The sequence below is a fragment of the Schistocerca americana genome, chromosome 1 (genome assembly GCF_021461395.2).
Source record: "Schistocerca americana isolate TAMUIC-IGC-003095 chromosome 1, iqSchAmer2.1, whole genome shotgun sequence".
NCBI classification, from domain to species: Eukaryota; Metazoa; Arthropoda; class Insecta; order Orthoptera; family Acrididae; genus Schistocerca; species Schistocerca americana.
In genome coordinates, this window is record NC_060119.1 from 762,697,512 (window position 1) to 762,714,356 (window position 16,845).

The window sequence follows — 16,845 nt, forward strand, 5'->3', positions numbered from 1 at the left end:
GCATAGGCTGTGGGAGGTCAAGATGAAAAAGAAATAAGAAGAAGGAATGTTGTAATCTTATCAAAAGCTACCGTATGAGCAATATGTGTATGTCTATTACATCGAAGATAACTCTTTCCTGCTTCCACAGTCTGAAAACTATAGGTTGAACGTTTAATGTTAAGTCATACAGTTATCATGGAAAAAGGAGAATGCTGCTGAAAAAGGAATGCTGTTTAATATACCCAGGCTCTTCCTTGACCCGCGACAAATCCCTGCAGTTGTTCGTTTTATGCAGTTGCATATGCACTCACTTTGTCTTTATTCCCTCCATCAGAGTAAGTGACACATTGTCATGGAAGGCCAAGCAACTTTCATTTCGATGCGCTACACTTCAAAGTACCACAGATACAAATGCGTTGCTTTGCTAGGTATGGCACTATAGACTTCCCCGTAATCTTTAAACTGACTTGCCCAGCCGGGTGTAGCGGCACCTACACTTTATCTGGACTGTGAACTAAGGAATGGACACACTTGAGAATATAAGTATTTTTTTAATTTATTTCTACAAATTCCAAACTTATTTTCTCTACACACCCATTGTGATACTCACAATGCCCTGTTGTCCTGCTGACGTCAGAACTTTTCCGGACGCACCCTCCAATCTTCCTGATGAGAATGTGTTTGGTAGCACTGAGAAGTTCGAATAATTCCTCTATAATGGCAAACACGAAATCCGTAAACACCTGTCTCACCAACGAAGAGAAAAGTAGAAAAAAAAACTTAAAAACACTGCAGTACGCGCTGTTAGTACCCGCATACTAAATAAGAAAACATTGTTGTAATTACTATTCTGATAACTTACGTCTGCCTCTATAACTGAGTGATCAGCGTAGATGGCTGCCGTGCGGGGGACCCGGGTTCGATTCCTGGTACTGCCTAGTATTTATCCTGGGTGGAAGGACTGTTACGTGATGCGCCAAGCCTCGTCTTGCCAATTGAGGAGCCACTTGACCGAGTAGCAGCGGTTCCACGGTCTGGAAACTCTGCAAAACCGCCTGGAGGGCGGTGTGCTGACCACACGTCCAGCATATCATATCCGCATGACGCCGCAAGGCAGAAGATGACATGGCGCCCGGTAGACATCCTTTGGTTCTTCACGTCCTGAACGAGGGGTTCGTTTTAACTTACATTCTTTGTAGATGAGCAACATTTTTACCTTCTCTTCCCTGGTGCAGACTGTGTTCACACAAACCTTCAACTGAAGAGGGTGTGCATCTCCCCAATGTTTTCAATTATTGACCGCAAATTACAGCAAGCGGACGAGGTACGTTACCTGAACCGTGTGCTAGCAGAGGAAATTCAGTTTTTTTTACGTTCTTAACAGCGTCACATTAATGAGCTGCACATTGTGATACGTGTTTTAACATGTCATGAGTAGAGGAAGTAGATTACCGAAAAAAAGTACAGTGTGCTATTTAAACAATAACGAACTGATCTCCGTATCTTCGTTGCTTGAAAACCAGTCATGCTGGCTCATGTTCCCCTGGAATCTAAACAACGTTTCCCTGATACATGTTTTACTTTTCTTCTGGACAAAAAGTGAATATTGATTAAAATTTTCGAGCCCCAAAGCTATACTTGCAAATAGTTCAAGTCAATAATAGCTCTAAAAACAGAAGGGTCTAAGAGTACATACAGGAGACTGGTGTCAGTACAGTAAAATCCTTCCCTTAAGTGCTACACTAATTTTGCAGGATTTTCTATGAGCCCTGAAACCAATACTGTCTTCTTCAGGTATACATCTAGAAGGTAGGAAACATATAATCGCCATTATGATAAAAGCTGATATCTATCCCAATAATTTACCTTCAGAGTGTGGTGTCATTGTAGTATCTTTCACGGGCTACCTTCTCTCTATTTACAAGTCTTTGACCAAGATTCTGTGGGATAAAGAACGCAGGCTTTATCTTTTTTGTTCGTAACATTTTGCCTACTTTTTGTGAAATTGTGCCAAAGAATGGTGTGCTCTGGTAACCAATGAACTCTTCTTCCCCTTCGTCCACCCTTCGTAGTATGATTTCAGTACCATTTGACCTCTGCCTATTGGTAGCGATTTCCTTTTTACTCAGTATAACATTATTAATATTCATTATATCAATGGAATCATATCCATTGATATGTACGATGTACAGAATACACTGACATTCTCGATCATGTACTCCTTAGACAAGGGTACACTGTGAAGGTGATAAAACATTGATCTAAAACCTGCAATCTTATATGAAAAGGGCTGATTAGACGTAGGTCGTATGGCGGTATCCGTGATTTTAGGTTGGTTGGTTGGTTTGGGGAAGGAGACCAGACAGCGTGGTCATCGGTCTCGTCGGATTAGGGAAGGATTGGGAAGGAAGTCGGCCGTGCCCTTTCAGAGAAACCATCCCGGCATTTGCCTGGAGCGATTTAGGGAAATCACGGAAAACCTAAATCAGGATGGCCGGACGCGGGATTGAACCGTCGTCCTCCCGAATGCGAGTCCAGTGTCTAACCACTGCGCCACCCCGCTCGGTCCCGTGATTTTAGCCTTTCTAAAAAGGTTATGCTCACTCCTTGTATCATGTACGGAAATTTTTAGATCTATGTAAGCTAATCATCCTGTATCACTGTGTTCTATGGTAAATTGCACCTTTTCATGTGTAGCATTCATTTTATCAACAAAATCACAGCACTCCACTACAATGACGGATACTATCATAGACCGCAATTCTAATCAACCCTTTGCGCACAAGATTGGCAGCTTTTAGATCAACTTTGTATCGCCTTCACAGTGTACCCGTGTCTAAGGAGGCACATGGTGGAGAATTTCAGTGTATTCAGTATTTGCACATGTCAATGGATACGATTCCAGTGATATAATGAATATTAATAACGGTATACTCCGTAAAAAAGAATTCGCTAGGAGTAGGTGGAGATAATGGAAATAAAATCACACTATGGAGGGTGGACGAAGAGGAAGACGAGTTCATTCGTGACCGTAGGATACCGTACTTTCATTCGATTTCACAGTAAGTAGACAAAAAGTTAAGGACAAAAAATATAAAGCAGCGCTCTTTATCCCACAAAATTTTGGTTAGACTTGCAAACAGAGATAAGGTAGCTTGTGAAAAATACGACGCTACTGGTGTAGATTCGATTATTAGGATAGGTATCAGCTTTTATCATAATGACAACTGTATGTTTTCTATCTTGTAGATGTATACGTGAAGATGTGAAACCAGTCGTGTTCCTGTAAAAGTTCATATACAGCGGTTTATTTCAGAAACATGGATTACTTCAGCTGTGATCGCCCTCGGTAGTAAACTATCCTTAACAGATCCAAATGTTTGAGGGTCTCTGTTGTACAGGAAGTACATTCATTTAGAATGTTATCGTGAAATGCAAGCAGACTTGCAGAATATCAATTCAAAACAGACCTCTGGCCTTTAACATCGTTATCATCATAATATACATCCCTTCGTTACGTCCTCTGCTGGATAGAGGCCTCCTCCAGTAGCTCCTCAACAAAACTACTCCCTGACGATGACAACACTCAGGCCAACCAACTTCACACCGCCCTTCGCAGACTATTTTATGACAAATGCGAAAGCAAAGGTGTCACAAATTCTTTGCTCCCGAGAAGGTTGCGCTGGCAATACTCAAAATAAAGAACAAAGTGGCTCCAGTACCTCATAGCATCCACCCCGAAACCGTCAAACAAGCTGCTCCACTTATCGTACGATACCTGACAGACTTACTGGAAGGAAGTAAGATTAGGTTTAACGTCCCGTCGACATCGAGGTCATTGGAGATGGAGCACAAGCTGGGATTGCGTCAAGGATGAGGAAGGAAATCGGCAGTGCCGTTTCAAAGGAACCATCTCGGTATTTGCCTGGATCGATTTAGGAAAATCACGGAATTCCTAAATTTGGATGGCCAGATATACATTTGAACCTTTGTCCTCGAGAATGCGAGTCCAGTGTGTTAACCACTGCGCCACCTCACTCGATGACAGACTTACTGAATGATAGTCTACTACAAGAACTAATGTACGGAAGACGATAAATGCAGTTATAATCAAGAAACCGGAGGACAAACCAATGTGCTACATTAACATCCTGGCAAAGGTACAGGAGAAACTTCTGTGCGACAGACATAGTCGCACCGATAGTTCTTTGGCCTTAGCCCAGATCAGTTTGTTTTTCGACCACATTGACGACGTAGTAAACACGGCCATAGAAATGATACGCACAATACGTTGCAAATACATAGTACCAATGCTAATTGACATAGCTGGTGCTTTCGGCAACCTTTGTGGCCGGCGCTGTTTGCAAGTCTTAGAGAGATGAGTATTCTGCTGGCTCCATGCAACAGTCTTAGAGATTATTGTAGAAGCAGGACAGTGGAATGGAAGACCAGTCGCCAAAAGGCTAAAACAGTGTTACCAGGGATTGTCCTCAGGGATTCATATGCCGACCGATTTTCTGCGTCATAGCCTCTGAACCACTACTGAATGCACTAGAAGACAATAACACAGCAAACGGCGTGTTTGTGTACGCTGATGACCTTATGGTCGTGGTATCTGCAAACTCCAGGTCCGAATTAGAGAGTAAAGCCACGTGGCTCCTCGCGTTCGTCGGTGCATGGTGCACGAACACAAACTCAGAATAGCAACTAACAAAACGGTTTACCTACTTCTAAGAGGCACACTGTAAAGAAATCCAATTATAAAGTTCAACGATATATCTATAAAAAGTAAAGCTATGACAACATACCTCGGCATTTATACTGGCAAACATTTACACTTTAATAAATATGCCAGACTAAAAGTTGACAAAGCGGCGAAACTCATGCACAAACTTGCAAGACTGAACACTATACGATTCAGACTACCGCTGCAAACACTGCGGACATATCACACAGCACTCTTTGAGTCAGTAAGTTGTCTTGCGGCTGGTGCTTGGGCACGTCGATTATGCTTAGGTACTCATACAAACATAGTAAGGGGCGGCCAGAGGAGTGTTCTACTCAGAACTTCGGAGCTTTCGTCACGACCTCGACTGAGGCACTGGAACTTTTCCCTGTAGATATTACAATTCACCACAGAACAGCGGCCCACTCTCTGAAGATGGGAAGACGCGCCAAAATAAGAGAAATAGCTGGACAAGATGTAACCGACAAACGGAAATTGAACAAGTGAAAAATTGATACATGGCAGACAGAATGGGGCATAACTCATAAGGGAAAACGGGCCTCTCTTTCTTCCCAAGTATCCGAGAGCGGATGAATTTGAAGTACGAATACATAAGCCAACACGCGGCATGGTGCACTTTCTTACTGGCCACGGCTCGTATCCCGTGCATCTCCACGGGTTTGGCCTGAAACAGACTTACATTTGTGCCTGTGGTGAGAATGGCACACTTGAACACATAGTGTTCATCTGCGATGCCCTAGGACTCGGACGCATAATACCGAGTTTAGTGAACCAGGGCATAAGACAGTAACACCCAGATGAGATGACTGGAACTCCGTAAACAAGATCGCAGACGAAGTATCGCCAGCCCTGCTTGCACTCGAGAGATCATACGCCAGTACAAGACAGGCTCCACATCTGACAAATCAGCAGTACGCAGATACAAACTGACTTGGATGCTATAATAAAAAATGGGAAGTGAAAACGGTATACACATACGAACATAGCAAAAATAAGCTAACGTTCTCCAACACTAAATCGAATCAATCTGAAAATGTAACTCTCTATGTAATTGGTTGTTATACCATTCCACAGCCTGTGACACGATCTGATTCTTCTTGCGCTGCATCAGGTGCGACTGGCTCTAAGATTTACCTAGCCCTCACACCTGATGCAGCTGATTATGACATATTAAATCAGCTCCCAATGTTCACTGTTACCTTAAGTTTGGAAACATATTGCAATCTAATTAATCAGTTCATTATTAATTAAATATTTCGCCAGTCAAGACAACATATGGTACAGATGTAACCATACGCATAGGAAATATAAAAGGAAGAACTGTCACATCATATCTACGTCAAATTGCCATCTCTTATTTCTTCCATTAAATAGACTTTTAATTTTAATTTAAAATACACCCACAACCAATTATATATCTTACTTATTACCATTATCTAAGCTGGCAACATGTTTTAAAAAAATTGCATATACGAATTTGTAATTCTTTATGTTTTTCATTTGCTGTTTTTAATTTTATTCTTTTGCAAAATTCTCAAAAAAATGTAATAGTAATCAAACTGAATTTGTATGATGTAACACAAAATATGCGATGTGTTATATAACAACATGCAGCAGGTCTTTAATTGAGAAATAAATAATAATATTAATAATAATAATAATGGAGCACCTCCTGCAGACTTCTCAGTACATCACAATTATAACTATCTATGCGGGTTCTGCTTGTTTTCTCATGCCATCTACCCACCTTGTGATATACTGTCTTCTTAGACTTTCGTATTCAGCAAAGAACTTCTTTGTCTGCCTCCGCAGATAAGCAGTCAGGGTGTCTTACTGTTGTGTGGAGAAACAGGGTTCAATTCCCGGTGCTTCCAGGGGTCTTTCTTTGGTGGGATTATTGGACCGGGATACACTCAACCTCATTATTTCGACTGAGGAGCTACTTGAGTGAAGCCCAGTAAAACACTAAACTGCCGTGAAATAAGCTAATGTTACCCTCTGAGAGAATACACTCAACCTCATTATTTCGACTGAGGAGCTACTTGAGTGAAGCCCAGTATAACACTAAACTGCCGTGAAATAAGCTAATGTTACCCTCTGAGAGAATTTTGAAATTTTGACCGTGCGTATGTCTAATGGATAAAAGTATTGGACTAAAATTTTGAATATGGTAAAATTAACACAAAAACTAAACAGACGTTAACCTTGGGAGTTAATAAAAGTGATAAAATTCATATGTGAATGAAAAAATGAACGGTCGCCACCCCAATTGGGTACATTAATTTGGAAATATGTGTTTAAGAAAATTGGATAATGGTTATTAAAGCTACTTTCATTAATATTTCCCTTCGAATAGCGCACAGGATACAAATTGACGTAGGGTACTCTGAGTTATGTGTAGCAGCACACTGCAGTAATTATGGAAAGCAAATTTGCATTAAACTCATACTAATAACAGTTACACTCAAGATCTTTAGTTAAACCAATACTGAAATGTTACTGCATGAAGTACCGAACTAAATTTGGACATGAGGGACTTCTATCTTAACTGACATGTAAAACCATAAATAAAGGTAATTAATATCATCATTACACTGTTTATACTCCAAATTTCCTTAGCAGCAGTGATAGTTATGATTATTTCAGTAAAAAAGGCTAATTTAAACAAAGCTACTTCACTTGGAATAGTTTATATTCTACTTTGCGAAGCAAAATATTCAACACCGAGCTCAATTAACTTAAAAAAAGGAATCATTCATGACAGGAATCAACATACCACTAATTTTAAAACTAGCTTAATATATTTGTCTCCTTTTTACCACGTGTGAAGCAGGTATTTGAGACAATAACGTTTACACAATGTGGCACTGTATTCTTGCAAAACTATACTTTGCAATAAACTGAAAGTACTTTAGGAAAATCCTATCTGACTTAAATTTTGTGATTTTAGCTTTAACTTTTGCTACTCCTGTCGCATTTGAGAAACAAAAAGAAACCACTTTAGAACACTTGAAAGCAATAATAGTTCATTTAAAACAGGATACTCGGTTTTAGTAGCACTTAGGAGAGGACCCTGAACAGGTTCGTGATCGGGATAGAAGATATGGCTCCGAACACAGATTTACAGCATTTGGATTATTGTTAGAACCACTCACACAAATTAACTGGTCCATGTCCATATATGTATCTGGATGTATGAAGTTAGTGAAGCAGTGGCGAAGCTTTGGTGGCAAGCGACTTGGCGGCTATCTGTACTTACGGCTCTTGAGGTTCGAATGCTCTATAAAATCTCTTCTTGGCGTCGAATTTCCAAAGTATTAGACCTATGCCTTTTTTTACTGAGAATACCTTGTAATAACCAGATCCACATCCGAGGATAAATTCCTTGCAAAGCAGCTTCCAATTGCCTCTCTTGGCACCGTCGAAGTATACTGTGCTACGGCTGGCCACTTATTACCTACTGTTCCCACCAAGGAGCCGCCCAGTTCGACCACTAAAACCACCTTTTACATCGGGCCATGCCACTTTCGTTGCGGACGGGCTTCACTACATCTTCTACATTTTAGAAGTGTCATAAGCATGAACCAGGTTCCAATAAACATTGTCTTTCTTATAAACATACACATATTACAAAAATTCATTTTTTAACAAACAATTTTGCTTTTTACGTATATATATTACAAAACTCTAAATTTACTGTCACAAATCAATGACCTTAAGTAACACAGAATACACACTCCATAATTGCAGCTACACAGTTGCATAATATAAACCTACTTCTAATCGATATAAGTGTTACAGTAACGGTTCGGGTATGCGTGTGTGTGTGTGTGTGTGTGTGTGTGTGTGTGTGTGTGTTGTTCTTAGTATAAGTTACCTTAAGTTAGTTTGAGTTGTGTGTAAGTCTAGGGACCGATGACCTCAGCAGTTTGGTCTTTTAGAAATTCGCACAAATTTGATTCCAAGGTATAGGAAATCGACAACGGGCGAGAGAGCGGTGTGCTGACCCCATGCCCTCCATAGCGCAATCGAATGACGCCATTATTGAGGATAACAGGGTGGTCAGTCGGTACAGAACGGCCCATCAGGGCCAGTATGTAGAACTGGTAAGTGCTCGCTCGGCACACCGACTACCGACGTATCCTACCCAACTCCATTTCACTACCTTTATCTTCCCTGTGATCCATTTGTCTTCGTTCTTGCCTCTCCTACTAATTCTCGAAATGTGTCTCTCCATCGTCGAGTAACCGTAAGTTTTTCAGTAGTTTCTTCGTTAAAAGAGCATACCTAAATGCCACTAGCCAAAACTGGAGAAGCATACTGATTGCAAACGTTCATTTTTCGGATATATAGAAAGTTTAGCTTTTTGTATCCCATTTTCTTTACGAAAAACACTTCAGGCCACTATTCTGTTTATGTCTTTTGCTCTCCGTCCAGTCATTGCCTTCAGACATCCTAACTACGTCAAATCCTCGACTCGTTCAAGAAATTCGTTGTTAATTTGTACAATTTTCTTTTCGCTATGCAGGACACGTATTATTTCCGACTCATTACACACTGCCGTAAAATAATTAGTACACCTGTAAATACGACATCCGTTTTCATCCATTAATAGCATATGCCACATGGGTGACAATAGGTGCACTGGTAATCGTTTCAGTGTCGTCAGCCAACAGAGAGCGTAGTGGCGTAGGTACGTGAGCATTACCTGTGTCTACCCTTTAATAGGGAATGCTCACAGCCAGAAGTCTCAGTGTCGTACAAACAGCCAACTAAGCGAGTCTGAAAGGGATAAAATTGTGGCCGAATGGTCCTTCCGGAGAACTGCCAAACAAGTTGGATATGCTGCGTCAGTTATGGAAAGATGTCGGTATCAGTGACACGTGAACATTCTCCCACCTGTAGCATGGGCGTCCATGCAGCACAGACGCCCGCCAGAATGTTCGTGCTGTAGGGGCAGTAGTTACAGATCGAACAGCTATCACAGAACAGATAAGAGGTCACGTCAGCACTTGCGACCCGTTTGTTAGCAGTGGGACTACGGGCACGCACAACTCTAGCCTGTCTTCCATTCACACCACAGCAGCGGCGTGTGCACGGCTCTACTGGTGCCGTCAGAGGATCACTTGGAAGACGGAATGGCGCACCGTGGTCTTCAGCGATAAAAGCATAGTGTGCCTGCACGTAAGTGATGGTCGTTTGCGCGTGCCACGTAGGGCTGGTAAGCACTGTCTCGTAGAGTGCATTCGTCCGAGACACAATGGCCTCACCCGAGTCCTCAAGGTGTGGGGTGCGATGAGTTACAACTCTCGTTCACCTTTGACGTTTCTGGAGGGGACGCTAATCAGCGCTCGGTACGTGAAGAATGTTGTTAGACCTGTTCTTTTGCCGGTCTTGCAATGGGAAGGTGATGAGTTGTCCCAACAGGAAAATGCTCGCCCACACACTGCCTGTGAAACTCAACGTGCTCTGAAAGACGTGCAGCAACTTCCCCGGTCTGCACGGGCTCCGGACTTGTCTCCAGTACAGCCCTTATGGGATATGATAGGACGAGAAGTGGCTCGTACGACTCGTTAACCCACAACTCTTACAGAACTGCTTAAAAAGGTCAAGCAGGACTGGCGAAATGTATTCTAGGACAGTATTCGCCATCTGTATGATCGATTGGATGCGAGAGTCAGCATCTGCATTTCCGCCCTCGGAGGCTACATCACATGCTAATATGGATGTTTCAGCACGGGTCGATACCTGTTACCTCAGAACAGCTTATGCTATCGATCTGTAAATGTAATCATTTCATGTACTCCATATGCACTATTGCAACAATAAATCGTGACCAAATTACAACGGTTGTATAATTTTTTCCGTTAGTATATTTGCTGAGAATAGTTTTCATGATATGGAATTTACTTTCCTCAATTTTGTCTCTGTTGTGGATCTCCTACTACCCCCAGGAAGTATATATTGCCAAACATAAGAGTTGGACAAAAATATGGAAACCCGTGAGAGATGCATGCTTGCAGGTTGCGCTGTCGTATTTGACCACGAACGGCAATAATGCAATGTCCTTAATACGTTGCAAGTATCAACCGTGGAGCCGGCCACTGTAGCCGAGCGGTTATAGGCGAATCAGTCCGGAACCGCGCTGCTGCAACTGTCGCAGGTTCGAATCCTGCCTCGGGCATGAATGTGTGTGATGGTTAGTTTAAGTAGTTCTAAGTCTAGGGAACTGATGACCTCAGATGTTAAGTCGCATAGTGCTTAGAGCCATTTGAACCATTTGAATCAATCGTGGACAGAATAGTGTTCTCTGTAGTTGTGAGTGCATTATGTCGGAGCTAAAAGAATCCGAACTTGGGCACATTGTTGTTATTCATATGGTGGACGCCTCTGTAACCAAGGTAGCCGAAGTGTTTCAGGAGGCACCGCATCGAAGATTTATACTGCATACTGTGAAAGGGGAAAAACTTAAACCGCTAAGTCACAAAGCGGATAAAATTGCGTGTTGAATGATCATCACGGACAGTCATTCAGGAGGATTGGGACGGAAGATACGAGGGTGACTGCTGCAAAAGTCACTGCAGAACTGAATGCCACACTCGCGAACCATGTCAGCACCAAAACAACGCGAAGGGATCTCCAGGAGCAGAGGACTGCAGGGCTCTCCAGGAGCAGAGGACTGCAGGGCGACCTGGAATTCCAAAACCGTTCATCAGTGATGCAACTACCCGTAACAGAAAAATATGACGCCGAAGGCATAAAACCTGGACTATGGAGCAATGAAAAAATTCATTTGGTCGGATGAGTCTTGTTTCATACAGTTTCCAACTTCTGGCGGAGTTTACATCCCACGAGTGAAACGTGGCGGGGATTCGGTGATGATTTCGGCAGCCGTATCGTGGCATTCCTTGGACCCACGTCTACTCTGCAGGCTCGCTTTACTGCTAAAGATTATGTGACGATTTTGGCTGATCAGGCCCAACACATGGTACAACATTTATTCGCAATGGGTGTTACAAGACGACAGGGCTGGGCACGAAGGTGATTTGTCGCATCTTTCCTGCTCATCACAGTCACCATATCTCAATATTATTGAGCCTATATGGTCACTTCGGAGGGAAGGGCGTGTGATCGCCCTCCACCTGCCTCATCGTTACCTGAACTTGCCACTATTTTCCAGGAAGAATGGTGTTAGATTCCCTTGAAAATCATGCAAGACCTGTATTTATTCATTCCGAAACGAGTGGAAGGTATTTTGATGGCCAAAAGTTTTTCTACAACGTATTAGACATGGTAATGATGTTTGTGATGTTTCCATATTTCTGTCCACCCTCTGTAGATTATTCAGTGTGCTAACGTGACTTAACTCATTGCCTTATTGTCAGGAGTTGATATTTCAGACTGCTGAAACTAAATCGAAAGTTCTTATCCATAATTCCAGACAAATCGGTAAACCATACCCATTGTTGTATTCTATAATTTCGTTCACAATTTTCATGGGGTCTATTGTGCTGTATCCGTTTCCAAAGGTAGTTTGTTTCATTGATTAATCAAAACTCAGTTTTATTATGCAGCTGGTGACTAATTTAGTGGAAACATTGGAGAACATTTATATACTGCCAGTCTTTTTTGCTGTGAAGTAGACAAATGACAGCAATGTCCAAATTTACAGGATTGTCTTTCTTTGCAAACATTCTGTGAATAATATAGTCAATTACTTTTATATTTTTAAATGCCATCATTTTAGGTTAGGCTTGACTGTGACCGTTGTGAATATCTACTGAAATCACAATTTACTTTAAACACCTCCATTCATTTTACATTCCACGGCTAGTTTTGGAGGATTACACCTGACATACCTCGGGTGCCATACCGGGCTGTAAAATGAGCTCCTCGTCTAGGCCGTGAAGGCCCAAGGGATGTCGACCGGCCGTCATGTCATCCTCGGCCTTGAAGCGTCATACGGTTCGGTATGGAGGGGCATGTGGTCAGCGCATCACTCTCCTGGCCATTTTGCCGACTTCCCAGACCGTGGAGCCATTACTTTTCGGTGACACAGCTCCTTAGTTGGCATCTCGAGGCTGAGTGCACCGCCTACCAGTCCTCCCAGCAAGGAAACTGCCTTCAAAAAATGGTTAAATGGCTCTGAGCACTATGACACTTAACATCTGAGGTCATCAGTCCCCTAGAACTTAGAACTACCTAAACCTGACTAACCTAACGACATCACACACATCCATGCCCGAGGCAGGATTCGAACCTGCGACCGTAGCGGTCGCGCGGTTCCAGACTGAAGCACCTAGAACCGCTCGCCCATAGCGGCCTGCTGCAAATGTTTAACACGACAGTGGCTAACATATTTATTATCAAGTGTTAAAAAGAAAGTGACTGAAGTGAAACACATCTTTTTTAAAAAAAAAAAAAGTCATTCGCATCCTTCTGTATCTGTGCATCACGAGAGTTCAGGGTGAAACCCAGAATATACCGTAGCGGCATGACACGAACTTAAGACTGAGGGCGCTACGAACACTGGGACGCCCTGTGTGTAACTGCTCGGACATTATTTCGTGAAATACTTGCATTTATTGGAGAAAATTACGAGGGTGTCTTAAATCCACAGGTATCTGTTAAATTCTTGGTTCACGTATGGAAAGGTCTATAACGACTTCGATCCGGCGTGTACATATAAGCTGAATGAATGTTGTTATAATGCATTCTTCGAGACTTCAGTGTATTCAGACAACCTTTCTCGGTTCTGCTATTACACAACAGCTTTGATAACTGAAGAAAGTTTTCCATTAAGACTCAGTCACGTTCGACCAGATAATGAGAATGCTGTCGAAACAAGTCGTTGAATAAAGTGAAGTCTCAGTTTCCAGGCGGCACGCCTTCCTTTTTCAGATCTGAAGTTTGTTTAGGAATAATCTTTGTGTAAGTGTCACATTGTTATCAGGTTTATGCAGTAACTTCCAGGCGACCGCATGACAGAATAAATCTTTCGAAACGATAAGTCTGCCTACAGAAAATCGAACAAACCCCTCGAAAACAATTTCTCCTATGAAGCGAAAACGTAGGTAATGAAACACGACTTTTGATCAGGCCATAGAAAGAATCCAGGCCTGGAAGGAGTTTAGCAGTAATAGAACAAAAGAGACATGGTAAGATTTCCACAAAGTCCATAAACAATCCTCGAAATATGTTAGGAGCGTGAAAAGGTCATACGACAAAAATAGTCTAAATGAGATCGAGGAAGACTTCAAGAGATATATTACGACAAATTTCTACAGAATTTTCAGGGAAAATATAAAAGGTTATCAGCTTCCAAATATCTGCTTCAAAAGAACAAAGTGATCTCTGGAAATAAATACTAAAGAAAACAGCAACATTTTTAAAAATTATTTTGATAAGCTCCTCAATTGCGAGAGGCCTAAAGAAAAATTACACTTCACGATAATAGTACCAAACGAAGATTCAGAACCACCTTCCTTAACAAGGATAGAAGAGATTATAAAACAACTAAAAACAACAGAACCCCAGGAGCGGACTCCATTATCTCCGAGATCTGGAAACTCAAAGACCAACCCATCACGACGAAAATCCATGAAATTCTTATAGAAGTATAGAATACAGTGAAACTTCCAAGGGAATGGAAATGTGCGTTGATTCATCCACTCCACAAAAAGAGCGACAAGGCAGACCCCAATAACTACGCTGGTATCTCATTGTTACCGGTCACCTACAAAATTCTCTCCAACTGACTAAACCACAAGCTGATGCAAAGATAGGTGAATACCATGCAGGCTTCAGAAAAGGAAGGTCCTGTGTAGAACAGATTTGGAACATACGAACACTACTGAAGGTCAGACAGACGAACCACCGTAATCACATTCGTGAACTTCAAGAAGACCTAGAAGAATATGCAATACACAGAAAAACTAGGACACTCGTACAACAGACATTTGTAAATACAACAACCAAATAAAATTAGTGGGAGAAATCTCAGACCCATTCGAGATACATACATGGGTCAGACAAGGAGATGGTCACTCACCCATTTTATTCAAAATTATCTTAGACAAAATTATCAAACAATGGGAAGAAAAACTAAAAGGAATTAAGGTAGGAAGAATGTGTGCAAACAAGGTGATCTGCAAATGCCTAGCATTTGTGGATGAGCCGGCCGCGGTGGTCTAGCGGTTCTAGGCGCTCAGTCCGGAACCGCGCGACTGCTGCGGTCGCAGGTTCGAATCCTGCCTCGGGCATGGCTGTGTGTGATGTCCTTAGGTTAGTTATGTTTAAGGAGTTCTAAGTTCTAGGGGACTGATGATCACAGCTGTTAAGTCCCATAGTGCTCAGAGCCATTTGAACCTTTTTTTTTTTTGGATGACGTGGCAATACTTAGTAATAATAGGCAAGAAGCACTGGAATACTTAAATGAAGTCTCTGCGAAAACAGGTATACACATATCGTAAGAGGAAACGCAATACTTGGAAAGAAAGAACAACATCGACCAAACCAAAAAATGGTTCAAATGGCTCTAAGTACTATGGGACTTAACATCTGAGGTCATCAGTCACCTAGATTTAGAACTACTTAAATCTAAGGACATCACACACATCCATGTCCGAGGCAGGATTCGAACCTGCGACTGTAGCAACAGCGCGATTCCGGACTGAAGCGCCTAGAACCGCTCGTCCACAGTGACCGGCGACCAAACCATGTACATAGAATACGGAAAGGTTAACAGAGAGGAAAAATTCAAATACCTTGGGGAATATATACTCAAAGGAGGATCAAACAAGGCGTCCAACGTACAAAGAACCTAAAAACTTCAGAAAGCGTAAAAATCTTCATGGAGGCACTACAATAAAAGAAATATTTCAAGATAGGCTAAACTCAGGCGCTACAGACCAGTTATACTAACAGAAGCAGTCTACGCATCAGAAATTGCCACAATCGAAGCATCAGACATCACACAAACAGAACCAATAGAAGGTAAAATACTCAGAAAATTTTTTGGATTAGTACACAGAGATAGTATATGGATGAAGAGACCAATTAAAAAATTATATAAACACACAGACAGGCTCACAGACATGATCAGAAAATGCCGATTAACATTGTGGGGGCACATGCATAGAATCAACAACAACATACAAGAGGATTTTTGTTGTAGTAAACGGTTCAACAAAAAAACAATTGGTTCCAAGAAAAACAAGCAGCGAGCATTATTTAAATGATAAATGAAACAGACAAATTCAAAAACAAAATTCTGAACACAGAATCCGAAGTAAAAGAAACGAAGAAAACAGACAAAATATGGACAGAGCAAAGGAAACAGGAATACAGACAAAGAATGAAGAGGTTTTGGGAAGAGGAAAAGAAGAAGAAAACAAGAAAAAATGAATAGTAGTGTAACATTCAAGTTAATCACCTCCCTCATAAATTGTTTTAGGATACGAATAAATTTACGTTGTAAATCTTTAAAAACTGCTTAATCAGACTGACACGTCTATCTCCGCTTGAATAAGTAAAATACAGCCAGCAAATGCATTATACACCTTCCACTGGGAAAACGGAGTGCAATTCCCAAAAACAGTCGATCCAGCCGGCTGACCGCGTCGTACGTATAGATCTTGTCTCCGAACTTCTGCCAGTATAATTCAAAATAAGAATCGGCATAAGGACATTTTTTCCGACTCAGGCGCCTCAGGCCGAAATAGGCAACCTAAAGTGCAAGCCATCTTTTGAATGCAGCATGTGTTTTCTCGGAAGTGAGTCCTCGATAAAAACAGCATTTGCTTTCAAGAAACAGAGATGCAATTTTTTTGGCAACTTAAACTTGAGCTTGACATTTCGTCGCTCTCTCTATTATATGAAATAGAGAAAAGTGAACAGCAGTTCTCTCGACATCAAAAATGACAGACAGTGAAAGAAGCTTGAAAATGAAGTATTTGGGATAAATGAGAAATATTTTCGCAAAATACGGATCATGCAAGGAGAGAGATAAAGGAGTGTTACAAAAATAATAAAAAATTACTGTGGAAAATTAAAACTTTAGGTGAGAAACATTAATCTTGTAAAGAGGAAAGATGCTTAGTTCTTTTTACTGTCTC